Source organism: Pseudorca crassidens, unplaced genomic scaffold (assembly GCF_039906515.1).
Source record: "Pseudorca crassidens isolate mPseCra1 unplaced genomic scaffold, mPseCra1.hap1 Scaffold_64, whole genome shotgun sequence".
In the NCBI taxonomy this organism is placed as follows: Eukaryota; Metazoa; Chordata; class Mammalia; order Artiodactyla; family Delphinidae; genus Pseudorca; species Pseudorca crassidens.
In genome coordinates this window covers 854,586-882,326 of record NW_027136316.1, presented here as the reverse complement: position 1 = coordinate 882,326, position 27,741 = coordinate 854,586, and the positions used below count along the sequence as shown (strand labels likewise).

At 43.6% G+C, this 27,741-nt stretch overlaps 2 long non-coding RNA genes across 3 annotated transcripts in view; one reads left to right on the top strand and one right to left on the bottom strand.

Moving 5' to 3' along the window:
* Positions 1 to 27,741, top strand: part of LOC137218232 (uncharacterized) — a 1,013,945-nt gene that overhangs the window by 230,735 nt on the left and 755,469 nt on the right. The window lies entirely within an intron of this gene.
* Positions 85 to 25,204, bottom strand: LOC137218229 (uncharacterized). Of its 2 annotated transcripts, none has more exons than XR_010940545.1 (4): positions 22,380 to 25,204; positions 3,671 to 3,757; positions 3,274 to 3,408; positions 85 to 548 (listed from the first exon to the last, which is right to left on the bottom strand). It is a non-coding gene; the product is annotated as an uncharacterized lncRNA (long non-coding RNA). The 2 variants fall into 2 exon arrangements; XR_010940546.1 differs by having other exon boundaries at positions 22,481 to 25,204.

The following is a 27,741-nucleotide window of genomic DNA, read 5'->3' as shown; positions in this document are numbered from 1 at the left end:
ACATTATCATGAGTTTTATTTGCTTCCTGCCATCCTAAGCTCTGTAGATATGAAAAAAGACACACACACACACACACACCCAAATGAGAACAAGCACTATTTACTGAGAACTTGTCTATAGAGCATGGGGGTCAGCCACCACCACTCACATCAGGCTGAGACTCAGGGCACACATAAGAGTGGGGACACTTTGTGGTGGCAAAAAAAGGAAGCCATGTCCTCCCGAGAGCTTGTGATGCAGGGAGGCTTGAGAGAAGCTGATAGGAAGAGGGGCGTCTTACGTGATTACTTAGGGGAACATATTTGGCCTTCCCCACATTTGGTTCTACATGGAAAGGACTGAAAATTTCGAAGCTGTGAGTCACTGACCAAGTCCTGACCCTTAGGTCCTATTGCTGCAGAGGTTGGAGTCTGGTTTTCCAGATTGGTTGCTGCATGTGTGGGGCAGGGCCTTGTGGCTGGAGGGAGAGTTTCCCAGGCTTCCAGGTGGATTTAGAAAATTCTGCATCCCAAAACCCTCCTTCATCATCTTCAAGCAATCAGATACTCTGTGGATAGAGAAACTTGAATCAATGTTTTTAAAATTAACTGCAAACAGAATTATAAATGACTAATGTACAATATAATGACATACTAAAAGGCAAATATCAATAGAAGAATCAAACAGAATTTTATAAATTCCTTCCAAGAAATGAATATGCTCAATTAAAATCACACACTCCTGAACTTCAGTATTTGGTAGTACATATTTGTGTGAAAAGAATTTTCAAATATGAAATATGCAAACCAGGCAAAATCTCCTTATAAGTGAGCATTAACAGCTGAAATTTTGATGATAGGAACATGTAATAAGCTAAATGGCATCCCCCTTGCAAAAGAATTCCATTTTTCTCATTAGCAGACTTGTATCACAAAAAATTGTACTAAATATATTTTAAAGTTCATAAACATTTTGTGAAAAAAACTGCAAACGATAGTAATTATTACAGTAATGTGAATTTACTGTAAATCTTAGGATTTTTTATTTCACTAATGTTCAATTGTAATGAATCTCACAACAAAAAGAGTGTCAATTCATTCAATTTTTTTCTTGCCTCAATACCGAAATCTGGCCATCTGGTCGACCTTGCCGCTGCAGACGCCAAGTGACGTGCAACTCGTGTGAACCTCAACAGGAAGTATCCAGATCGCACACGGGCGAAGGCGCACCGCCACACCGATGACAGCCGTTCTCGACCCAGGACACCATCGGTCCCATTTCTTGCCCTGGAGGGTCCTCCCCTCTGCCCGCGCGTCTGTAGGCCGTTCACTGTCTGCAGAGCTTCTTCAGACAAGCTCCCGACAACAATGCCCACCCGGGACCGCGGCCAGGCTCGTGTCTCCTCCCGACCATCACGTATGCCCCGGCCAGTCCCTGTTTCCCAAATAGAAATGACTACGACTTAGGACCACCGAAGCCTAGGAGGAACTGCCGCCCCTCCATGAGCGCCCTACACGCTTGCCCTCGACAGTCGGCGGTGAGGGGACCTGAACAGGTAGGAAACGCAAGCGCCACGCTGACGAGGCGACCAAGGAGTGGGGACGGGAGGTCCCTGCGTAGACGTCGTTTCAATCTGGCGGGTGGCTCCCGTCTGTTGAGCCGCATCCCGTGCCCCTTCCTCGGGGCAAGAACCGCCCCCTGACCGCCTCTCCTGGATGCCGGAGAAAATGAAGTGGACCCGTTGAGCAGCCCCACCGCCTCGACAACACAGGGCTGTAGCCGGGCCCCCAAGGCGGCGAGGACGCAGCGACGGATCGTTCCACACGGAGTACGACGTCGGGCACGGACATCCTCTCCTGGTTGCGCGTAGAAGGGTAGGAGGTATCGGGGGGCCAAGGGGCATCAGGGAGTGCTGGTCGACCGGCGCAGACCTCCCCCCAAAATTTCGAGGGAGCTCAGTGTCGGCCCCACAGCACACTTCGCTCCACATTCAATCTCCGGTAAGACAGGACGCGCCCACCACTCCGCACCACCGGGATGGTCGCTGCCTGCGTCGCCGGCCTCCCGGAACTCTGGCCTGCGCCTGGCGGGCGAGTCACATCCCTCGCGAAGGTCGCCAAAGCTCAGGAGGGAAGGGACAATATAAAAGCGTCCGCCAGGTGGCTCCCGACAACGGGCTCGTACGTCAGCGTGATGGATTCTGATCGCTGGCCGGCGAGGGATCAGCTCCGACCGCCCAAACGCTCGAGATCGTCTCGGGCCATCCGCCTAGGAGCTCCCTGTTGGTTAGGCTCGACCTGGCATGACGCGACCCCAGCAGCGGGCGGGGCTGGGAAGATTTGGGCAGGAGGCTGCCGCGAAGGAGAGGCGCTCCTCACGCTAATGTGGAGAATTCTGCAGTCAGAACCCTGACTCAGAAGACTTGGGTTCCCTTAGTGCCCAGTCTGTTACCTCCTTATCAGGAGACCTTAGCAATTCACTTGGTTGCTCCAATTATCTCTGCCCACCCTACACCTGTGCAGCTCTTCTCTCCATGAGTCTAGAGCTGCTTTCCCAAAGAAGACATCCCCATGCCATTGCAGGTAGGAGCCAAGGAGAAAACTGAACATTTGCAGCTGGACCTATTACATAAATTTTATGTATCCAACACAGGAAGATACAAGACTGAGAGGGTCTTATAACTTTAGCACCACATGAGCATAGTTTTCATGAAACAGTGTTGCACACTCGGCAAGTCCAGGGGTGTCAGGAAGAAGAAACAAACAGACACACACACACACACACACACACACACACACACACATCCCCGGGTCTAATAGGAACACTTACCAGGGCTGGCAATGGTGGGAGCAGAAAGCCCATTGTTCCCACCTCTGGGGTTCCCTGGGCTAGAATCCCAGCTCATTCAGGCAGATCCTGGTTGTTTTACTGATGTATCTGTGTGGGAGTGAGGTCTTGGAGCTCCCCAGACTGTCATTTGCTGTCCAGTGCTCTACACTTTGTTCTATGTACTATGCCCCTTCTCCTCCATACACAGTCACAATTAAGAAAATAAGAATCTGCAGACATTGCATTCAACTTTCTAATTTGAATGAAGGTTAACAACACAAAGGAACAGAGTTATGTGAATAACTTTGCTAAGGAACTTACATTTATCTTTATAAAACTATCAAAATGTTTATGAGTAGTCTGTAGAAAGTTAAACATTTTAAAATTAGGAAAAAGAATTGATTCTTTATTGCTATCTCTCACCAAGCGTCCATTCACCCCAGCACCTATAACACAGGACTCACCTGATGAAACGCTTGCTCCCCACTGACGTAGAGATTTCTGTTCTGAGTCATTCTCTATCCCCTGTGTTCACCGCATTCCTAAGTCCACTGCAGCCAGTAACATGATGAAGGAGGCCACTGAGCCCAAGGGATGACCTTTAAAAAAAAAGAAGGTAAAAACCTCTCCCGTCTTCTGTGAGGTCACAGCCTTAATGGAGGCTGGAGCAAGTGAAAGTAAATGTTCGGAAAGAGAGTGTTTCTACATTGGTCCCTGACCTGCCATATCCCTAAAAGGGTGGTGAACATAACTGGCGTTAATATTTCCTGGGTGCACTTAGAAGATCTGGACCCAAAGTAGAAACCTGACCACTTGGCAAAAGATGGATCAATTCAGGAATCAAAATAATTTTTTTCTCACCTGTTGTTTCATTATCAGGAACTCTGCCACCATCTGCGCTCCTCTGCATCCTTATGCAGGGACAATCCGGAAATCAAGCAGATAAATCTGAAGAAAGAGAAAACAGCCATGAGAACCCAGCCTTTCAGAGTATTGTTAGATATATCAAGCATCAATCCCCAACCACTCAGCTGGGAGTGACCCCTGCCACCTTACCCACAGGCATGCGCAGACAGAAGGAAAGCTTTTTCCTCCCATGGTCAAGAACAAGGCTGCATTGGCTACTCGGCATGTAGGGAGAATATAATATCCTCATTTTGCAGAAAACAATGCAAGTTATGGGGTGTTATACTTTGATTGGACTTACTATTCAGAGTTATTAGTTTATTAATATTCAGTTCCTAGGATTAACACTAATTCCCAGGTAACCCTTATCATGGTCTCCTGGAGAGTCCTGTCTCCACAGCAAGGACACCTCTCACAAAATTCTTATTTAATAATTCTCGGTGAAAGACACCATCATTTGTTCTCCAACACCAATTACAGGCCTTTAGCACCCCTGGTGCACCCACCACCACCCCGGATGCCCTTGCCCTTAGTCACCTTGGTTCCTCCCCATGTGGGAATCAGTAACATCAGAGACTCAACCCTAGCTCTGCCCTCCATGTCCTTGGCCATGTGGCCAGGAGATTTTCTATCAATTTAATGGAGGATGGAACAATCTGAGGACCCATGTCTTTTGACATTACATGTCAAACACTAACCTGGTCTTCAATGAAAAGGTAATTGATTAAACATACCTCATGGATATAGTGTTTGAAACATAAAGAAGACCTAAATCTTAATCAGAAATCTATGACCAGTGAGGGTTTACCAGATAGAAAATCTGTGTGAATTCCGCAAAGTAACATTACCTGTGAATGTAACTAACATGGGGAGATTTTCAATGAAGACCATCACTGAGAAGCTGCCTAGAAGTCACATGTAGAGAGATGACTGAATGATTATTATGTGAGCAATTTTTAACAGCCTCTCTTTCCTTGTCAATAGCGGGGATTTCATGCTGGAGAAGAGCCCACTGAATGCAATGAATATGAGGACATGTCACATACAACAACCTTAACTCCACGTGTGTTACACTTTCAGCCTGAATGGGAGACTTCAGCCGTTATTCACCACTGAATTAACATAAGCTAATTATACTAGAGGGAAACCATGCAGATCTCAGAATGTGGAAGGTTTTTAGTCACCCTCCAACCTTAGACAACATGAGAGAGTGCACTCTGGAGTGACTCTTGCAAATGTCCTGAACGTGGGAAATAATTCAGCTGAAGCCTCGCATTTATACACCAACAGCTCACACTGGAGAATACGAACCTTATAAAGGTAATGCAGCGAGAGAGCTGACTTTTATTCACACCAATAAACTCACACGGGAGAAAAGCCCTATGTTTGGAATGACTGTGGAAGAGCTTTCAGTGACCATCCAACGCTTCAATAACATGAGCACATTCACACAGGAGAGAAACCACAAGGAATATCATTTATGTGAGAAAACACTTAGTCAAAGCCATAACCTTAGTCATGGGGGATAATTCACACTAATGAGAAAGCCTACAAATGCAATGAATGTGGAAAAGCCTTTAAACGCAGCTCTCACGCTTATACGCACTAGAAAACTTACAGGAGAGCCACCCTATGTCTGGAATCCATGTGGTGCAGCCTTTACCCAGAGCTCCCACTTTTATCAACACCAGCGAATTCATACTGAGTAGAAACCCTGTGTCTGTAATCAAGGATATTGAGCCTTCAGCCAGAAATTATCCCTTTTAAACCACCAGGAAAGTCATGTGGAGAGAAAACCTGACCCTGTAATCATGGTGGAAGAGCCTTCAGTTGGAGCTCCAGCCTCAGTATACACAGAGAACTCAGAGTGGACTGCATCCCTGACACAGTAGAGAAGACATCCCAAGGTTTACTACGAGGAGAGCCCTCTTGGTGTAAGCCATCTAATCACTGCTGTAGAAGAAATCCAATGAAATGAATGCTACAGTTCCATTAGTCATGGAGTCATTAGACGTGAGAGGGTTCACACCGAAAAAATAGTCTCAGTGTAATGAAGGAAGGACATTATTCAGTGATTCCTCATTCCTGACTGAACAAGAATGTGCTCACACTGAGGAGATGCCAATTCTAAAGACAATGTGGAAAATCTTTCACTTGCTATTCATCAGAAAACTCATACTGGGAAAATAGTCTATAAAGAATGTGTTAGCATGCAATTGAGTCAATAATTCAGTCCTTCAGCAATTGTCTTATTATTAAATATACAGTATAAAGATGTAGATGGTGAAGGGTTTTGAGAAGTGCTGCAAGCAATATTCAGTATCAAGTAAGAAGAAACAAAGCAAACCTGCTTCAGTAGATCAGGATTTGCAAATACATAAGCGCTACTGAGTGGGTATGTGTCATTCAAAACCATGAAATATTGTGATAAGTAAGAATGAATCCATTTTCTGTTAATACTCTGTCACTGTTGATCAGTTAGACACTTTCTGACTTTATAAAATTATAATCATAATTACAAAGACTGGGATCAATCAGGAAACAACGATGAATGTTAACTGAAAATATAAAACATAGTATGATGTGTGTTAACTCGTACATTAGGGTCCAAATATCCTTATACGCATTCCGGATGAATGGCTTCAAGAATAAATACACACATACTTTGTGATTAACCTCTGCTGCTTCAATTAATTCTATTACTTAACGTTCATTTACTATTTCTCGTATGACTTAAAAAAATGTATACATTAATTATATTTAAAGAAAGGTGAATAATTGTGGGTACATGGACAGGAAGAACTCAAGAATTCAGAGTCAGATGGTGGTTTAACCCCTACATAGCATTTTGTAGCCAAGGGTTTCTTTGTTTGTTTTGTCCAAAAAGAACAGATAGATATCTTCAGGACTGAGAAGGTGAAAGATCTTTGAAGACATAAAAAGAGTTCTACTTTAAGAATGTATTAGAACATTGAGGGGTGCATATAGTAAATCATGTAAACATAAAGGAGATCCCTCACAGAGCCATTGGTAAGTCTACCTTTAAAGCTTTACTCTTTGATGTAGAAAAATTGTACTAAAAAATGTTCCGGGAGAAAGATCACCATAGAGACAACGTCTATTTTGTCAATTAAACCTTCAAGAAGGCTAGCTAGGGAGAGTGTACAGGCTGCCTGATGAGTTCTGGACCTTTTTCAGTTCAATTTCTTTTTCTTTGTTGGCCAAAACATTCGTTATAACCCAGAGGTCCATTGAAGTCTAATGGGTTGAGAAATGGTATTCTAGGGCCTATAAAGCCCATCATGGGGACTTTCCTAGCATTCCAGAGGTTAAGACTTCACCTTCCAATGCAGGGAGTGCGGGTTCGATCCTTGGTCGGGGAGCTAAGATCTCACATGCCTCGCAGCCAAAAAACCAAAACATAAAACAGTAACAATATTGTAACAAAGTCAATAAAAACTTTTAAAATGGTCCACATCAATAAAAAAATCTTAAAAAAATTTTTTTAAAAACCCATGATGTTACCTGCAACATTACTGTGTGTACATGCATCTGAACGCACACACAGACACCCATTCAAGGGAGGGACAGTGTAACAACTATCTGATCATAAAGGGAAAATGCGATTCAGGAATTATTAGCATAAAGGATTCATGCAGGAGAAAAATAAGATAAATCACCCTGTTCATTCATTTATAAACTTTTAATTATTAAATATTTAATGAGAACTTCCAATATTTCAGAACCTGGATTGTTATGATGATTAAACATAAATAGCAGAACGCCTTTCTCTTCATAGAACTCTATATTCTAACGCAGGCAATAAGGATAAATTGCAAAACAAAATTTCTGACATTAAAAAAAAGACATGTTCATACATTGTATAGTCACAAAATATCACTACTGGTCTACAATAAAAAGTTGGCACTTCATAAAATAAAATTGACATTTAAAACAGTCTCAATTCTGGAACTTTGAAAAGTTATATATTTTTAGAAATACTGGTCAGTAAAAATATTTTACAAAATTCTCAATTTTGGAAAATCTTCTCTACATGAATTGGGGAGAGCAAAGCTAGGTTTCCTGTCTTAATAACCAGGTTTGCTCTTCTCTATATTCCAAAACAAGTATTTTTTAAATTGTCAGAATTCAAAACTATATGTTTGAAAATCAGTACCGATTTTTATAAGGATAAAAATTCCCTGTACGTGCCTGTTAAAATTCCTTTCATTATCCATTTTATTCAAAATTCAACCGGATACCATTTTAAAGGATAACAGACAAGAGGATTGCTATCTTCCTCTTTATATTGGGCTCTTAATTTCTTTCTATTTTTTTTGATAACCCAAAGCAATCCAAAATAACACATTATTATCGTAAAATCTAGAATTCCCCAGGGTGTTCTGTAGTGTATAGAGTCCCAATGCGATTATATACACTATTGGTAAATTTGAAGTTAAATGTATTCCTAAATACAAAATAAAAATCTAAAAATGCATTTACCTATATGTTTCATTATGCAATAATGCCCTTTTAAGAAAGAAATGGCTTACCAGATGAAAGAATACCTGGAAGTTGCATAATATGTTTTTATATTTAATAACAGAAAATAAGGTAATAAGTGATTTTTTTTGTTGTTATACATTTTTATATTCTTATGTAAATTACATATTCATTGTTTCATCAATATGATTGTTTTCTGGTTTATTTTACTCCAGTGTGAATTATAGTGCATTAACTCTTGATAGTTTTCTATTAGAAAATGATTCTTGATGAAATTCTCTGTGATCAATTAACTTTGGTAAACACTGCCACAGGCAAGAGATGTCGCCAAACCAAAATTTAAAGTAAATACTTTTATGGCTTACAATGTCCTATTTTGAGGCTCAGAAATATCTAGCAGTTTATGCAGTTGATGTTAATTTGTGTGGGTGCTAGGTTTTAGTTACACTAATTTGTGATTATTTCTGAGATGAAAATAAAATTATCTGCAGGTGGATTCCCTTCCTCAGTGCAGGAATAATTGTGAATTAATGTTTATTCTAACTGAGATTACTGAGAGTAATTTAACATATTTACATCTACCTAAAGTTTGTTTCCAGGGAGAAAATTCGCTAAAAGTTTAACTGTTTTAAAAGTATAAATCCCAGCATATGAGTGTCAAAAAATTTTTTTTCCCGCTTTTCCAGAGCAGGGGTTGGCAAACTTGTGTAAAGGACCAGAGAGTAAATATTTTAGATTCGTCATAGGATGTCTGTTATTTCTACTCATCTCAGTCATTGTAGCCAAAAAGCAGCTACAGTAAAACGTAAATAAAGGAGTATAACTGTGTTTCAATAAAACATTATTTATTGACAAGGAAATTTGAATGCTATATAATTTTTGTGGGTTGCAAATAATGTTTTTATGAATTATTTTCAGCCATTTATATATATAAAAACCACTCTTAGCTTGCAGTTCCTACCAGCACAAGCTGGGTGTGGAATTTGGCCAATGGGATGTAGGATGCAATGGCTTGTTCTCTCGAATTACAGTGCAAACATCCCTCCTTGGAGACCAGCATTTCAAAACGAATTGATTGTACTAGCCCTCCGCCACAAAAGATGAAAACTACAATCAAAGCAAAAAACAAGTTACCAAAATCTGCCCAAGATGGGAGAGGACTTACTCCTCCCCCAGGGTGCGCCCCCTGCTCATGTATGGTCCCCTCCTGTTGGCGTCCCCAGCCACCAGCAGTGAGTGAGACTGTCCTGACCCTGTGCTCCCTGTCCGGCCGCATGCATGGGACCAAAGAGTTCCGAGCAATAGTTATTTGCTGGGCACAGATCCTCATCCATCAATTCACCGCTAACTTCTGTGGCTCCCAGAGGGACAGAAGCCACCTTTCCAGCCCCACCCCTGGCTTGGAGTCCAGCCGCTACGGGTCCACCTTCTCTGAGGGCTAATGGCCAGAGTCTGACAGCTGTTGTGGGTTCTGTGCACCCAAATGTGGTTGCGGCAGTGACCTGCTCTTCAACCTCACGGCCAACATCAGCGGATGACTCTGACAGTTCAAGTCACCAAATATCTTATTTTGGTAGGGGACAGAACATCTTCTACAAAACATTTATAAAGAACATTTCTGTTGCCCAGGATGGGAAATCTGAGCCCTTTCACACCAGAGACAAAGATCAAAGAAGTAGCACGCGGGGTGCACTGTGTAGTTGACCACCGCGCTGTTATTCCAGTGCCGACCCTGCGCGCAACGTGCAGCCAGCGAAGCGTCCCGGCGCTGCGTCCTTCGGCTATTAAGCTACAGACCGGGAAGCACGTGGAGCCAGAAGTGGAAGCGGCCCGGTGTCCCAGGACCGGCCCAGAAAACCCGACGGCCCCTCTGGCGTCAGTGTCTCCACGGCTCCTCCTGCAGCTCGGTCGGCAGGTCCGGGAAGGAGCGACCGTGTGTCGGGCGGAGCACACGACAGGGCTCCGGGCTGGGGCGGCGATTGCGGCTGGGTCCATCCCCGCACGAGCTCCCGCCCCCCTCGCTGACGTCGCAGGTGCTGGATGCGTGGCAGGAGACTTGGAGGCTGCGAGGAGAGGAGCGTGGCGGCCTGCAGGCCCAGGAGACTGTCCCGCTTCTCTGCGCTCAGGGGAAGCGGCAGTCATAGGAGCATCACGGACAGTAGAGCGGGTCCTCGGCCCGGCAGAGGGCTTCCCACCGGCCGGGCTCTGCCCCGCGGGGCCGGAACAGCACCTGCTTCCCTCCCTAGGTGTACATCTCAGCCCGCTGTCTCTGCCGTCGCCGAGGGAACTTGGGGTCAGAGGACAGAGAGAAGGGGCGTGATGCCAGCATATCCTCTGGCACCCGGAGGCTGCCTCGTCCTCCGCAGACAGTGGCCTGTCCCTGAGCTTGGCGGCGGGGCCCAGGGCCTCAGACGCGACGGTGCCCTGGCCCTTCCCCAAGCAGAAGACCCGGTGCTCATTTTGAAATGTATAGTCATTCCAAATTACTCTGTTGTGTAACAAGAAGTAACATAGTGTTGTAGATCAGTTATATTTCAACAGCCAACCAACAAGCAAACAAACTCATCCAATAACAGTCCAATTTGTGGTCCACAGAGGCAGGCGTGGGAAGGGGTGGGACTGGATGAAGGTGGCCCAAACTGCAAGCGTCCAGCCGAGAGATGAAGTACCAGGGATGCAATATAGCACATGTTAAAGGTAATAAATACTTCTGTCTCCTACACATAAAACTGGTTAAGAGAATAAATTATAAGGGTTCCCATCACAAGAAAAACACATTGTTCTATTTCGCTAATTTTGTATCTATATGAGATGATGAATGTTCATTAAATTTAGTGTGATAATCATTTCATAGCATATGTAAGTCAAATCATTATACACTGTAAAGTTACTCTGTGCTCTATGTCAGTAATACCTCAGTAAAACTGGAAGAAGATAAATGAATAAATAAAATGGTGCCCCATTGAATCTCGATTAAAATGGATGCTAAATGGAATTTTAGTGGGCATGTGCAGCAGTTTTTGTATTCTAATAAAAAACATTATTGATTTTCAAAAGTGTATTTTGTAATTGAACAGTTAATTTAAAATACTTATTTCATAATATTTTGAACAATTATCTTGGCTGTTAGAAAGGGAAATCTATGTTTATTCTTCCCAAATCTTGCAGAATAGCTTTTCAAAGGTTCAGAATTTTGTAAAATATTTTTTAAAAGCCCAGTCTTTTTGAAAATTTTTGACCTTCCAAAGATCTATAATGACAGTTATAAATCTCAATTTTATTTTTTAAAGTGACAACTTTTCTTTGTAAATAGTAGCAAACATTTTTTAGTTACACAATTTGTAAACCCTTATGTATGTTTGATTTTCAATATCAGAAATTTTATATTGCAGTGTATTTGAATTGACTGCGTTAGAATGTAGAGTTCTACGAAGATAGGAACATTGTATTATTTACAATTTAGTCCTCATAACAAGCCAAGTTCTGAAATCCTGGAAGCTTTCAGTAAATATTCATTAATAATTGAAAATTTGATAAATTAATGACTGAGGTAACTTAGATGCTCTCTCTCCTGATGACACATTTATACCATTGATTCCAGACTCACATTTTCTCTTTAGGATCAGATGGATGCTATATGTTCTCTGCCTTGCTTGCACGTTTGTGTGTGTGCGTGTGCATGTACACAGACAGGAGCACAGACACACAAATGTTGCAGGTAACATCCCATGCTTTATAGACCCCTACAATACCATGCTTTCACCCATTAGACATCCGTGGACTTTAGGGTTATAATGAATGTTTTTAGGCCAACAAAGTAAAAGCAATGTACCTGAAGAGGAGCCCGACCTTATCAGGAAGCCCCTACACTCTCCAAATCTGAAAATGGAACTCTCCATGTCTCCAATGATTTATCTTATTTTATCTTACCTTATTTTATTTATTGGGGGTATAGTTGCTTTACAATATTGTGTTTCTGGAATGATCTTCCACCTTCTTCATTCTGACATATCTATCTGTTCTAGGTGGGGGGAAAACATTTTGGATAAAAAATTCTGTTGCAGGAATAAATCCCTGCCTGACTGAATTCTTGGAATTTTCATGGTCGGGTCCACAAATTCTCTAGGACTAGGACTCTTGTGAAAAATTAAATGTATTTGTAATTCAATTTTAAGTCACGAGAGGCACATTAATAGAAAATATAAATGGAATAGAATAATTGAGGCACCAGGTTTTACAGTGTTTTGAGACACAGGCCTTCTCACCTTGTGAGTTCATCAGTGTGAATAAAAGTTAAGGCTCTGCTGAAGTGTGTCCCACATTTATCTCATTAAGTGTTCTCTCCAGTGTGAGTTTCTGGTGTATTTAAATATGAGGCTCCAGCTAAACTACCTTCCACATTTATAACATATATAGGGGCTCACTTCAGGGTGAGTTTTCTCATGACATCTAAGGTTACAGCATTGTCTACAAGCCTTCTCACATTGATGAGACCTGCATGGTTTCACTCCAGTATAAATTATCTTATGTTAATTCAATGATGAATAAAGGCTGAAGGCTCTTCCAAATTGATTGCAAGCATAGGGTTTCTGTCCTCTGAGAGGTCACTCATGTGGCGTGATAGTTGAATTCTATGTGAAATCTCCTCATATTTGTTACATTCAGTGGGCTCTTCTCCAGTGTGAAGTCTCTGCTATTGATAAGGAAAGGAAAGACTGTTAAAAGTTTGCTCACATAAAATTCATTTCTTTAGTTCTCTACACATGAATTCTAGGCTGCTCCCTCAGTGATGGTCTCCACTAACTACCCCCCCACCATGTTACTTATATTCACATAGAGTCTCACTTTGCTGAATTCACATAGATTTTTCTATTTTGTAGCCTCTCACTGCCATCGTTTTCTGATTAAGTTTTCGGTCTTCTTTATTTTTCAAACACTATATACACGAGCTACATTTAAGCAACTGCCCTTTTGAAACTCAAGGTACAGTTTTTTTTGGGGGGAAAAATGGTTCCAAATGCAAACTATTCAAAAGCCTCTGCCAGGCCAGGGTTTAAGTCAACTTTCAGTCAGATGGTTGGGCTGAATTCCTCTTACCCTAAGATCATGTCTCTAATGTGGACAGCGGGGTTTATCCCCATGAACTTACTATTGACCTTCAGATAAATGGCTTCTTCCTGAAGCTACTGTCTGTGAACATTTTTAAAATGTTGATCTTTAACAGAGAGAAAAAGTATGAAATGGAGCAATATATAAGAAATTGGAAACATATTATAGGATATTGACAATTAGCATATATCTTTAAGGGTAAAACAAACGAAAAATAAAATGGATGGGATGTTGGCGAGATAAAGATGAGGAAAAGCACCAAAAGGGAGAGACTGAAACAATGGGCGCTGCGTTGACGTTTAGCACCAGTAGCCACAGAGCCATCCTTTCCTCTAAGGCCAAGGAATATGCAGAAGGTTAGATTAATAAGATTGATACGTTCACAGAATTGTGACACCATCGGAGGGATTTTTCCACATTGACTTCAACAAGATTCCAGAGACATTTCACTCAAAGAAATCTGCAATTGACATTACCCCAGTTCTGGATGAAGTTCACAGTCACAGGTCTTGAAAGTCACTGATTCCTAAAATCATGCAGGACATTCTGGTTCAGGCTGCCCACTTTCCCCAAATGTTCAGAGGTGGTGGTCGAGGGTGACAGTACTGAGAAAATGCAGCTGTGTGTATCAAAAGCTCAAACCTGTTTGACATCAAATCCAATGTTCTTCTGGGCTGACTTGGCATATGTCTTTCATGTGCATCACAGAGATGGGCACACTCTGAATACAGAGTGACTTTCATGGTAAAGGACCATCACATGAGGGGTGGTGTGAAATAACCTGCACAGTCCACAACAGAATGTTAACTGTGAGCTGACTGGCAATTAAAAAACGTGTACTTGGGGATTCATAAATATCCCTGCTCCCCACTACTTTCAGTTAAATCTACAGACTTAGCACAAGACAGGCAATATACATGTTCCGCCACTTTTCAGCAGTGACTACAGCAAAGTATTCCCCAATACAAACCTCACTGTTCTCATGTGGGAAATACTTTAATAACCTCTCAAGAGAGCTGAGTGATTAAATGAGCTGACATGACATGTTTGAACATAACAAAACCCAATAAATAAAAGCTACAGGTGAATGAGTCATTAAAATGTCAGAGAGCCTTGATACAATGTCCACCATTTTGTGTGAGTGAACAGACTGTATATACAACTTGGGGTCCGCAGTTGCTGCGTACCTAACCTCGACAGAGACCATTCATTCATCACCAGATATGAGGACAGACGGGCTCAACTTTACAAGCCAGTGGTCCCGGGGTTGCCAAACTGTAAGATGATGCCCAACTGACCTTTCCTGTGGGTTGAGGTCCCTCTTTCCCTCCTCGTTTCCTGGGACCTCACCACTTTGACTATCATGGTCTCTCCTGTAGATTCCTCCTGTCTTCCCTGCTCAGAGACTAATCGGAGACTCTCGATGGTTCAGGCCTCTCCAGGGCTTCACATATGGCCACAGTTTTCTAAGTGTTCCTCTACGTACTATATCCTACTCAATGCACCAATTAAGGAAAAAATGATTTCTGTAAAGTGCTTCCAGTTTCTGAACAAAGGTTCCTAAACAGGGGGAAAATGGCTGGTTTGGAACAAGAATGAAAGGGCATATTTTGTTGTGACTTTTTAGAGTTTTCAAAATAGTCAATTGTATTCTCAGAAAACAGATTAAAAATTGGAAAAACAAAGAAAAAAAAGCAAATTTGGCTCCACTGTCCTCTCTGGGCCAGTCCTGCTGAAGGGCTTCTTCTCTTTCTCCTGCCCCCTCAGCCCAGAACAGCCCTCTAGCTAGCATCTCTGACCCTGGACGTATAGATCTCACCTGTCCACACACCTCCTCCCCTTCCAGACCTTGAACTTCTGTTCTTGCTCATCCTTCCACTTGTGTCCATCACATGACAGAGCTCACTGCATCGCAGACTCGCTTATGGAGTGAGTCACACCCCCGTCAAACCCATGGCTGAGTGGAGAGAAATACAACCTCTCATGTGCTCACTTTACCATCACAGCCTTCATGGAGTCTGGAGCACGTCAGTGTAAATGTTGGAAAGGAGATGGTTGCTGTATTAGCCCTTGCCCTACTCCACGATACTCACAGAGACGCCAGATGACAGGACTAGTGCTCAGAGCCTTGACTTCCACCAGGATACACTTAGAGCACTCAGTCCAAGTGGTGACCCCTTCTATCCACTGGAAAGAGAGTTACCACTTCAGGAGAAAGAACAAGTCCCCACTCACCTGGGGACACATTGCCAAGAACTCAGCTGCTAGTATTCTCTCTCAGAGACACTGTTTACTCTAAGCAGGAAAATCCAAGGAAAGAGAAGAAAGCCATGAGACTTGAACCCTATCTAGAGTTTCCAGACCTAAGAGTCATGAACCCATAAATCTTTACCTGGGAGTGAACAACCACCCCACTGCAAATGTGAACTGGCCTATGAGAAAAGAGGAGTAATCTTGTTTCCCACGGTCAAACTAAGAAGACTTTGGCTACTCCTTCTCATAAGGGAAATATTAGTATCCCAAATTTATTTATTAGGAAATAAAAATCAAAGAGTTTTTAAAGGTAATTAACCCATGATATTCCAAGTTATTAGTCACTTTCCTCCCTCGCCCCAAATGCTAGGAGAACCTCCAGTGCACTGACCCCACTCTCCTAACATGTGTGCCAATCGTCTTCATTTTTATTCCAAATTAATCAAATCAAGTAATTTCAACATATAGTTATGAAGACCAACAATTTCCATATTCCTCTTTCCATATTCCTTCCAAATTCATCACATTTGCTGGTCAAGATTCCAATCTTGGAGGGCTCCAAGTACCTGCTTCTTCCATGACTGAATCTAACTAGGATATTAAATCTGGTAGAGTTCACAAATCTCCCAACATCTTTCAAATATCGCTGGCCATTGTACTATATCTAGATGATTAAGTCTTATTCTATGCCTCACAAATATTTCAGACATTCTCTATATCTTTTGATTTTTAATCATTCTCAGTACTTTCGCCACTTTTCACAAAAGGGACCACCTTCTACTAGACACATTAATCAGATAATTTGAGGACATTCTTCAGCTCACTGTCACAAAATCTACAAATATTCCTCACGGTTTATTCCCAAGCCCATAGTAAGAAATGAGGAATCATCTCTTCCTTGACCAAGCCCAATTTCTCCAATTGTATTCTTTTCTCTCCTGCCTCCCTGGAAACTTCATGTAATTGATTATAATTTAATTATTATTTACCTTGGTATTAAAATACAAATGCTATAAAACCCTAAAAATATCTTCCTTGAATGTTTGATATCATCAAACAACACCAGTCCTTATATAAAGCCACACAAAACCAACAGCCTGATGGGCTGTTTGTAGGTTAAACATATTTATATAAAGACTAATCCTCCAGCTGCAATTCTCTTCCCAGAACTGGCCACAATTCACAAAACAGTGAGATCTCCGGCCAAAGCATCAAGACTGGTTTTGGAGGTTTGTAGAATATTAGCAAATTAAAGGAATCTCTTATACTATCCTTACATGTATCTAAGTGGTTAACGTGTTGAGAAGGAAAAGTTTGTGTTAGGGAAGTTGTTCCTTGATTAGATTTATCCTGATTGGCATCCAGATTAAAGGCGTTCTTTCTTTATGATTATACAATATATGAGGTTATCAGATCTATTAACAGGAGCCCACAGACAATTCTATGCCTGATTCTATAGAAAGAGACTAAAACTTTGAACTCAGAAGTGTGGTAGTTGCATACTTAAGTAAAGACACAAACACAGTTTTCCCACACATTTTGTTTCTGGTGATGACTAAATAAAATTTTCCCCAGGAGGAATCAAAGTCATTTATTATTCAAAGAATTATTAATTTAAAGATAGTTATTTAATTTGATTAAAGAACATTGGTCACAGGCCATCTGAGAGTAGATTAGGTTACTGTGTACATGGAATTTCTGTGCATTTACAATCCTTATGTAATAGTCAAGAGAAACTTACTTTATGACTCTATGGTTTACTATTTTGCAATTGGTGCAGAGAGGAAAACAGGAAAAAAAAGAAAAGAAAAAATACATGAGTAGAGATATCGCGAAATATTACGTGTGTTGCCTGTAGGTTCTATTCAAGACAACAGAGAGAGGAGAGTTACTTAGCTAGTAATTTAAAGAAGGAATCTCTGAGGCACTGACATTTAACCTGAAAGTGAAGCAGTATAAATGTAGCTGGAACTATGTATGTGTATATCAGGGAGGAGATGAACAGAGACGAGAGCGCTCATTGTAGAGATAAAATCGATGCTTGGTTCTGTTTGTGTGGTTCTGGGACGTTATGTCGATGACTGAGCCCCAAATAATTAGTGGAGCCGCTATCTGAAACTGCAGACGAGAGGAGTAGTAGTTTTTATTTGGGGAGGAAGTTCCTGGCTTCTTTCTGATATACATTTCATTGTAGGTGTCCGCTTCCCATGCAATTATGGATGAGACGTCAGAAATGAAATCTAGCATTCGTTTTTACGCATTATTATCATAGTGGTAACAGGAGAAGACTGAATAATTATAACAGTTTTCGAAGATGGTGTATATAGTAAAAAGAGAGAAGAGGGCTAGAATGGAGTCTTGAGATGTTGAAATAGTATTGTTTGAGGAGAACTGCGCACAGTACACTGGCAGGAACTGACTAGTTTAAAGGCAGTGGGGAGTTTGTGATGTCAGAGGACCTTGGAAATATAAATTTCCTGACGGAGGTCATAGTCCAATTCTGCTTGGGTTCAAGTAAAATACTGAGAAACATTCATTGGATTTAATCATGGAGAGATAACTATAATGTTATAAAGGTTTATGTATACGCAAGTCAACAGTAACAGGGAGATCAACCCTAGTAAATCAAACTGTGGGAGGGGCGCCCAGAGATTGTCACTAATCCTGCACTGCTCTTTCAGTTTACTTTGGAAAGAGGAAATTCATTGGGCAGGAACTAGAGAAAAATTGGTTCAGAGATTTTGTTTCAAGAATGAAGAAACTGAAAAAGATGAAAGGGAATGGACTGGGAAGAGAGGGGTGTTCGCTGGTAGAAGAGCTTCAGTTTACAATTAATAATAAAACAACCTCCAGAGAACAGGAGGGAAGGGGATTCATTTGAGAAAAATGGGCTTATCCAGGCGTAGAAATGACTTTCAGTTTAAACAGGAGCGGCATCGCCAATGGGTGAAGATTCAGGAATAGGTGTTGACTTCATGACAGTGAGCTGACACATTTCTTCGAATATTCTACTTCATCTGCATTGTAGGAGGTGAACACACTGTTGAAAGTGAGGGAAGGTGAGAATTTCAGGGATTCAAAGAAACAAGGGGAACATTCAAAGTGTGTGCAAAGCATGGGAGAATGGTTTATGATCATGTCCTGGTAGGATGCAGATATTTATAAAACTCATTGGGAGATACGTATGATAGATGCAGCCATAGGAAGAGGAGTTTTTTGTCATCTCTCATTGGGGTCTTGATCATCAGCTGTGCTGAGAGGTCAGAGGGACCTGAGAATTGTTCCATAAAACTCAGGAGACATGGGAATGATCGGGAGGCTGGGTCAATGCACTGGAGGATTCCTGTGTTGGGAGAACCTAAGCACGGTAGTCATTGTGTGAACAGACTGGAGGGGAAGTGTTATGATAACAGGGAGGATTCCAACCACTGATTTGATAGGCGACATATCCAGGTGAAATTTGAATCTGGGATCCACACCTCAACACCAGTATATTTAGGAATTTGAGATTCAGAAACAGCCTGAGCTACGTTTGAATTCTAGCTCTGTCATTTTCTAGCTGCATGATCTTCTCACATAAGCAAAATTTCAGAACCTAGCTTATGTTACTTGTTAAAAGGTAACTAATCTGTAAGTAACAGGGTTGTACTAAAGATAAATAAGCAAACGTAGGTAAATCTCAATCACAGGGTCTCAAAAGGAATGTTTTCTCTTTTCAGAATCTCAGGATCAAAGGGTTGTGATCCACCCCTCTTCATGACACATTATCAGTATTTGTCTATGCAGTAGTTAATGATTAACATTGACTTGGGTAGCACTTGACAGTTGACACATACTTTCCTATAGAAATATTATGAAGTGAAGAATATTTCTCCCCATGACATTTAGTAGGACAGAACTCCACCTACTCTTTCGCTAATGTATCTGAAGGTGTCGACTAAATTTCACCCCAAATTAAACTTCACTCTATATTTGATGAGCGTGTCTGCTCTGTGTGGATTGTGGTACCCAACAGTGGGCTTATGATGTGCGTACTCCTGCTGCTTTCCTGTGCAAGGGGTTTTTAGCCCTGATTTGTGTGACAAGACCTTCCAACAAGACATGAGTCCCTGGATTGTTTTCCCCACCATGAAGTAGATCCAAAGTGGCCTGGCCACATGGTCCAAGGCCATGGAGGGCAGCAATAGGGTTGAGGCCCTCATGTTGCTTGATTCCCACATGGGGAGGAACCAAGGTGACTGAGGGCAAGGGCATCCGGGGTGTGGGGAGAGGGCACAGCAGGGAGGGTGGGGCCTCTGAAGCACTGGGGCGGGTGTTGGAGAAAAAATCCTGGTGCGTTTGATCAAGAATTATTTCATGAAACATTTGAGAGTGGTGTTCTTTCTGTGGAGTCAACATTCCCCAACTGATCATTGTGCGGGTTTCCTGCAGTTTGGTGTAACTCCTAGGAACTGAACATTAATGAAATAACTCTGAAAAAGTAGCTCTAATAAAAGTACAACACCCAAGGTTTTTCACGTTTTATGTGTAAATGAAAATATTACTGTCTTGATTATGTGCAGTAGCCTACACTGCCTTATTGTTGACCCTGGAGAGAGGGGGGTTCACCATATCTACACATGCCTGGGGGTTAGGTGGTAGAGCTCATTCCCAGGTGAGTGGCTGGGGATTCATGCCTGGAATGCCTAACAATGCTTTAAAGGCCAGGATTCTCTTGGTTGCTTTCCCTTTCCTCATCTTTACCTGCTCAGTTTTTCATCTGACCCTGCATAAGTATGCAGAGGCGGACAAGTGTTGGCTGAGTTCCTTACAATGAAACATGTGAGAAGAGACTTATTTTTATTCTTGAATTGGTCCGTCTTTTGCCAAATGGTCAGGTTTCTCCTTTTGGCTTGGATCTTCTAAGTACACCCATGAAATACTAATGCCAGTTATGTTCACCACCCTGTTAGGGAGACTGATGTGGAAATAATCTCCTTCCGGCATTCACACCCACTTGTTCCAGACTCCATTAATGCTGTGACTTCACAGAAGACATGGGAGAGATTTTCACTAAAAACAATAAATACAGCCCTTAGCCTCAGTAAAGAAAACTTCCCTAATTACCATGTGAATGACTACAACAGCCATAGGTGTGTGGTGAACACAGGTGATAGTAATGAGAGAAACAAGTTTGCAGACCCAGGGTGGGGGTGGGGGGGTGGGGGGTGGAGCAGATGTGAAAGGTGCTGGGGTGGAGGTGGATGCTGGACAATAAAGAGTAATGAGGAATTGTTTACTATTTCTAATTTTTAAAATATTGAACTTTTTATAGACTATATTTGAACATTTTTAAGTCTACAAAAGAAGACAAATAAAATTTCCTTCCTTCACAATAACTCAATTATCCTATGTGTACTTTTCTTTTTAAAGAGTTTCCTATTTATTTATTTATTTTTGGCTGTGTTGGGTCTTTGTTGCTGAGCACGGGCTTTCTCTACTTGCTGCGAGTGGGGGCTACTCTTCGTTGAGGGGCACGGATTCCTCATTGCCGTGTCTCCTCTTATTGCTGATCACGGGCTCCAGGCGCGCATGCTCAGTAGTTGTGGCTCACGGGCTTGGCCGTTCCGCGGCACGTGGGATCCTCCCAGACCAGAGATCAAACCCATGTTTCCTGCATTGGCAGGTGGACTCTCAACCACTGCGCCACCAGGGAGGTCCCTCCCTATGTGTTCTTCACCTTTGTTCAAACTTGAAAATTGAATGTAACATATGCAGATTATTATTTTCTTAATTGTAACTGTGTATTGAGGAGAAAGTGTATGATAGACAGAATGAAATGTAGGGCACTAGACAGGAAATGACACATTAGGGAGCTCGAAGCCCTCACTCCCCGCCAGTGACATCAATACAAAAACCAGGGTTTGTCAGCACAGGGGACCCAAGAAGTGGCAACAATGATCTCTTTTCTGCTCCCACCACACTCAGACCTGGCAGGAGTACGGATTACCTGCCGATATGTGTGTGTGCGTGTGTGTTTCTTTTTTCTTCGTGCCACAGCTGGACTTGCTGATTGAGCCTGCGTGTTTTAAGAAAAGAATGGCCATGTTGTGCTAACAATACAGTGGACCCTCCGTCGCTCTTGTGTCTTTGGGAGTTGAGTGCACACAAAATTTGTATGATGGATCCAGGCGCGAACTTCCAGTTTTCCTCTTGGCTCATACCTGCTATGCCAGGGGAATATTCTTCCCTTGGGAAATCAGCTCAAAGGTTTTGGAGAGAAAGGCTGCACAGGTGTAGGTTGGGACCAGCAACACTTGGCATGGACGACTGGGCAAACCAAGTGAATTGCTAAGGGTTCCTGATATGAGGAAATAGGCTGAGGACATAGGAAGGCCAGGCCTGCAGAGTGAAAGTTCTTCTTGCCTGTAGGTAGCTCTGGGTGTGGGTGGAGGAGAGACATTGAGGGGCTGAGATGCCAGCCGCCTGTCCCAGGACTGCGGAAGGAGGGGGCAGAAAAGCAGGAAGTGTGGCTCATGTTTGTTTCTGACACACTCATCGTTCTGGTTCTTGACTCCAGGCTGTAAGGAGGAATTTACTCTTGTTTTGCAAAGTCGCTTTACCTATTCCAATCCTCTACTTTTCCATTTACTCTTTTCAAAAGATATATATAAACTTGCTATTTTTATTAAACAGCTTGTCATCAACATTTTTTCCAAGTCAATAGCTATACATCTAGCTCATTAAAAAAAATATATCAATAAACCAAACCACAAAGTGATAATACTGTATTGTCTGAATGTACTTGAAATTTACTTACCTGGTCCCTCTCAATGGCTGTTTTCTAAATGTTCTGTTCTTAAGTAATACTGATATCAATATTCTTAGTACACATGTATTTGCACAAATATTCCCACCTACCCACTTCTTGTCATTTGACTTTTCTTGTGGAATATGTAAAGATCAATTAGGTGGTCAAGTTATCAATCATTTCCTCTATGGCTTCTGGGCTCTGGTTTTTATGTTTTAGTAACATCTCCACTCTGCAATTACAGAATAAAATGTCGTCCGTGTTTTCTATTGGTACGTTCATGGTTTCAGCTTACAGTTCACGCAGTCCATCCCCCTGCAGAATTTTCCTTGTTTACAGCGGCCGGCGGCCCAGGAATAGCGTGAAGAGCGCGTCTCCTTCGCGGCAGCCTCCCGGCACCATCCTCCCAGCTCCTCGTCTCCCGTCTGCTGCCGGGGTCGCGCCGTGTCGTGCCGAGCCGGGCGCTAGCTCCGAGACGGACTCCCCGAGACGAGCTCGGGCGTTTGGGCGGCCGGCACTGCACCCTCGCCGTTCGGCGATCGGGATCCGGCCCGGGGACGTTCGAGCCGGTGGTCGGGCGCCACCTGGCGGCCGCTTTTATATCGTCCCTTGTCTCCGGAGCTTCGGCGATCTTCGCGAGGGCTGACATTCGGACGCCGGGCGCGAGGCAGCGTTCCGGGACGCCGGCTATCCGTGTGGCGATTGTCCCGGTGGTCGCGGGGCATGGGCTCCTCCTGCGGTCGCTGGAGATTGGGTGTGTAGGTTTACGAGGCTGTGATCGTTGCCGCGCTCCTTAGTGAGTTGTGAGGGTTGCCTGGCTTGGTCGACCAGCAACCGCCCGTGCCCTCCAGCCACGGGAACTGAGCGGACTCGACCCTACCTGGGCCACCCGTCGCGTTGTGTAGGGAGGGGTTCTTGCGAGCCCTCCGGAGCGCTTGAGGTTTGATGGTCCGTCCTTCTGAGTCACTTTAGGTGCGTTCATTTTCTACCACTTCGGTCCACCAGCGTCCCACTCCGGACGTGGTGAACGCACCAGGCACGGGCGTTGAGGCCGTTGGAGGGCCCGATGTGCTTGTTTACTGGCGCGCTTGGGTCCCTGTCTCCGGGGCATGGGCGCTTGCTGCTCTCGCGGGATTTGGACGGGCAGACATGTGTAGTGTGAGGCCGGCGCTGCGCTCCCTAGAAGTCGTTGAGTGGTGGGTCGGCTCGGTTCGACCACCACTCCCTTGTGTCCCTTGCGCGTGAAACGCCCACTTTGAAGCACGTGGTCAAGAGAGGGTATCCATCCCCGGAATCGTCCGTGTGGCCCGGTGGTCGTACTTCCGCTTTACAAGTGTCGCCTGGGAGTGGTTCAAAGTCTCCTACGGACGTGGACGCCGACAAGTTTCCGCCGGCCTTCTCTCTTGATCCCGTTTGCCCTTATTCCCAAATATGTTTTTCTCCGCAGTGGGTAGGGCCCGAATGGCATAACGAGGAGGCACTGGAAGTGGGACCACGGCCTTCACGTCCTCCACGTTCTCCTTCCCACGGGACCGCCACGCCCCGTCCAATAGGACACCCAGTGCTGCTTCTTGGCCGCCTTGGGAAAACGGTGCGTCCCGGTCCTGTCGCCGTGGTGGAGCTCCTCCCCTGCGTCTACTTTCTCCGAAATCCGCGAGAAGCGGTCATGGGGCTGCGCAGACGGTATTCCCCTGCAGGCCGAGCTGCGTCTACGGGGGAGTGACCGGCGTCCCACTTCTGTTGGCCACGTCGGCGAAGCGCTTGAGTGGACCAGGTCCTCTCACCACAGGTGAGAGCAAGGAAAGTCGCGGGCGAGAGGTAGGGCGCCCCAGGCGCAGCCACGGTTCCGCCTGTGGCTTGGTGGTCGGAGAAGCCTAACAAATGGGAAATGGGGAGCTGCCTGGGGCGTCTGGTGATGGTCGTGTGGAGGCATGAGGCGATGCGCAGTCCTGGGTGGGCGCGGTTGTCAGAAGCTCCTCGTGAGAATCTCGTACTGGAATGGCCTCTGAACGCACGTGTGGATGAGGAGACAACCCGGAGAGAGAAATGGGACCTATGGTGGGCCAGAGGGGATGAGTTTGGAGGAGTGGAGGCGCACCTTCTCTTCCGTGCCATCCAGATCTATACCGGTGGTTTTTCCTCCATTTGGTTGTTACCTGGCGTCCGCTGCTGCAAGGAAGACTAGACCATACAGCGTTGTCCTGGCAAGAAACAATTCAGTGACGAGAATTTGTTTGGAGATCCATTAGTGTAGACACTGGTGAAGTGAGAAATTCTGAGATCTACAGAACTGAAAATTACTATTGTCGTTACTCAACAGCATTGTAATTACCATTGTTTGTAATTAGTGATAAAACTGAGTAAAGTTGAGTCACACAGTAGCTGATTAATTGGAGATGATCAAAGAGGGGTTTTCAGTATTTCTAAATGCTGCTAAATGGGCAGAGGTCAAGGTGGAGACAGCAGGTATGTGCCAGGTAAGGCTGTGACGTGTGTGAGAATAAAGAGAGGTGCTGAGAAGATTATGGAGGGGTTCTGAATGGTACAAGAGGCTGGAAAGCATTCTTAAAGATATGTGGGGGGATAGATATAAGTTGCAGTTTACAGAAAGAGAAAGGCTCATTGCTAGTCTCCACAGAAGGATTCAGCAGCAGAGTATCTTATCAAATGCTGTTAAAAACACTCCAGGGGGCTTCCCTGGTGGCGCAGTGGTTGAGAGTCCGCCTGCCGATGCAGGGGATGCGGGTTTGTGCCCTGGTCTGGGAAGATCCCACATGCTGCGGAGCGGCTGGGCCCGTGAGCCATGGCCGCTGAGCCTGCGCGTCCGGAGCCTGTGCTCTGCAATGGGAGAGGCCACAACAGTGAGACGCCTGCATACTGCAAAAAAAAAAAAAACAAAAAAACTCTAGGTTATAAATCCTTTAGAAACATACCCTACACATTTGCTAGCAGCAGAATTATGCATTGCTGCATTGTTTGTAATATAAACAGATTATTGAATATCAGCGTGCATCCCAACGTGGATTGGCAAAGTGCATTATAGTACGTCATCCATTCAGTGCACCGTCATGCAGGAAACGATGTCTTGATAGAGGATAATTTGCAAAATACTGTCAAATGAATAAAAGCAAGCTATAACAACACCGTGCCCAGTGTTCTATTTGTCTTTTTAATTAGGGTGCCAAGGAGAAATGTATATTCATATTTGCTTGTATGCACATAAAGACACTCTGGAAGTTTGCTGTGGGAAACCAGATACATGGCTACCTGTGGAGGGCAGGGGCTCCTGGGCAAAGAGGGAAGGCGGTGCGGGGCACAATGTAATGCAATTTTCAGGACCTTCAACCATGTACATGTATTACAACCTCTCTAGAAATCCAAGAAATTGAATTTTTTAAACCTCCAAGGATTAAAATGCATTTACTATTTCTACCAACTGAATACATGTCAAGTTTGTTTTACCAGGGAGAGCTATGCCTTCTCTAAAATGTCTACTCAAGCCTTCCATGGTGATTTTGACTATTTTCCCTTACTTTGGTAGCAAAGAGAACCAGGGTAATCAATGGCTGTGTAGTTCCTCAGCCCCTGCAGTGGCTCCCCTGCGTTTTTCTTTCAAATACTTTATACACTGTGTTTTTTGCTGCTATTTTCATGTTTTATTTGCAAGAAAGAGGATAGAGGAGAAATAAAGCTGTATTAGGGTTTTGCTAGGGTTGCCAGAACAAGATAGTGCAGACTGGGAGGCTTAATTTTCTCACAGCTCTGGAGGCTTTGAGTTCAAGATCAAGGTGTCTACAGGTTCAGTTTCTTCTGAGGCCTTGCTCGCAGGTGGCTGCATTCTTGCTGCATCCGCAGATGGACTTAACTCTATGAGCTGAGTGTGCATGGCTGTGTCCTAATCTTCTCATAGGGGCACAGCTCTGGATTAGGGCTCACCAATATGACCCACTTTAACTTCATCATCTCTCCTAAGGCCCTATTCCCAAATACAGTCACATTCTGAGGTACAAGTGTCTGGACTTCAATATATGAACTTACAGGGTTTCAGTTCAGACCTGAAGGGAAGCTGCTCCCCGTTGGTTGAAGCAGAAATCTCAGAGGAGAGAGGAGTCTTCCCACATAGCCTAGAACTTCTTGACACAGCCAAGTCATGACCCATAAGCCTGATTCCGTGGTTTTGCATGTCTCTATGACAGAGAGTGGAGGTCAGGGAATGACTAAGGAATTATGTCCTCAGTATATTATCACTAAATATTTCTGCCTTTTGGAGGCCATGTGTTCACAAAAGTAAAGAAGTTATGTTTTGCTCAGCAAGTTCTCGGCTGTGGAAGTACACAACACACTGAGGAATCAGCCTAAGTGTCTCCCATATCCTGATCAGGCCATGGACACAGGAGCAGGAGACAGCCATTAGAGGCCACAGCCTTGCTGGGAAGCAGGTGCATCACCAGTTTAGCTCAATCAGATCTCTGTTCTAGGTGCTGAGCTTGAGGAGGACGTCAGTCCTGGGACACTGTGGACACAATGCAGAAAAATTACCTTAAACCCTGAGTCATACTTAAATAGAAAAAATGTGAGATATTCTTATTGCCTCCACTGAGCTATAAACTTGGTGAAGGTGGCAATTTATACATTTCACGTCTTAGTCTCCAGAAAATTCCACATGCTGGAATCCTGGAGACTCTCAATAAATATTTGTTACTTTAATGAGTGGTGTGTGAGAGAGCTACCTGATTTTTCTTGAAGACTCTTGTCCTATGATAATTTACAAAATCCAGAACACTTGGGAGATATGTTCTCCCTTAAGTATCTGATGGATACTGTGGACCCTCCACCTAGTAATGCACATGCACAGACACAAACACATTGCTGCAGTTGGCCTCAAGTGTTCTATTTCCCTCTTTCCAAGCTCATAGACCAACCCTTTAGCATTCTATATATACGGGCTTTATACTGGTTTTGTGTGTGTGTGTGTGTGCATCAAGAAAGAAAAAGTTAATGGATTTGAAAGGAGAGAGCACATCATGTAACTCCTGCCCTTTCTCAAGCCAATCTGACAGCAGATAAACTTAGGACATAGGCATTCTCCATGGGGACCATCTCTTTTCCCTAGGTATTATTTTTCTTTATTCTTAACATCTTTATAGAGTATAATTGCTTTACACTGGTGTGTTAATTTCTGCTTTATAACAAAGTGAATCAACTCTATAGCCTGGTCCTTATTGATTAGTACCATTCTCATTGGAGGAAGAATGGAACTCGTGAGGGGGACCAAGTCCTTCTGACTTCCCTGGCTCAGGGTACAGAGGGTGGGAGGGGTGGCCCAGCCCCTGCCCCTGCCTCTGTTTACTCCCTGAAGAGTAGGGGCCAC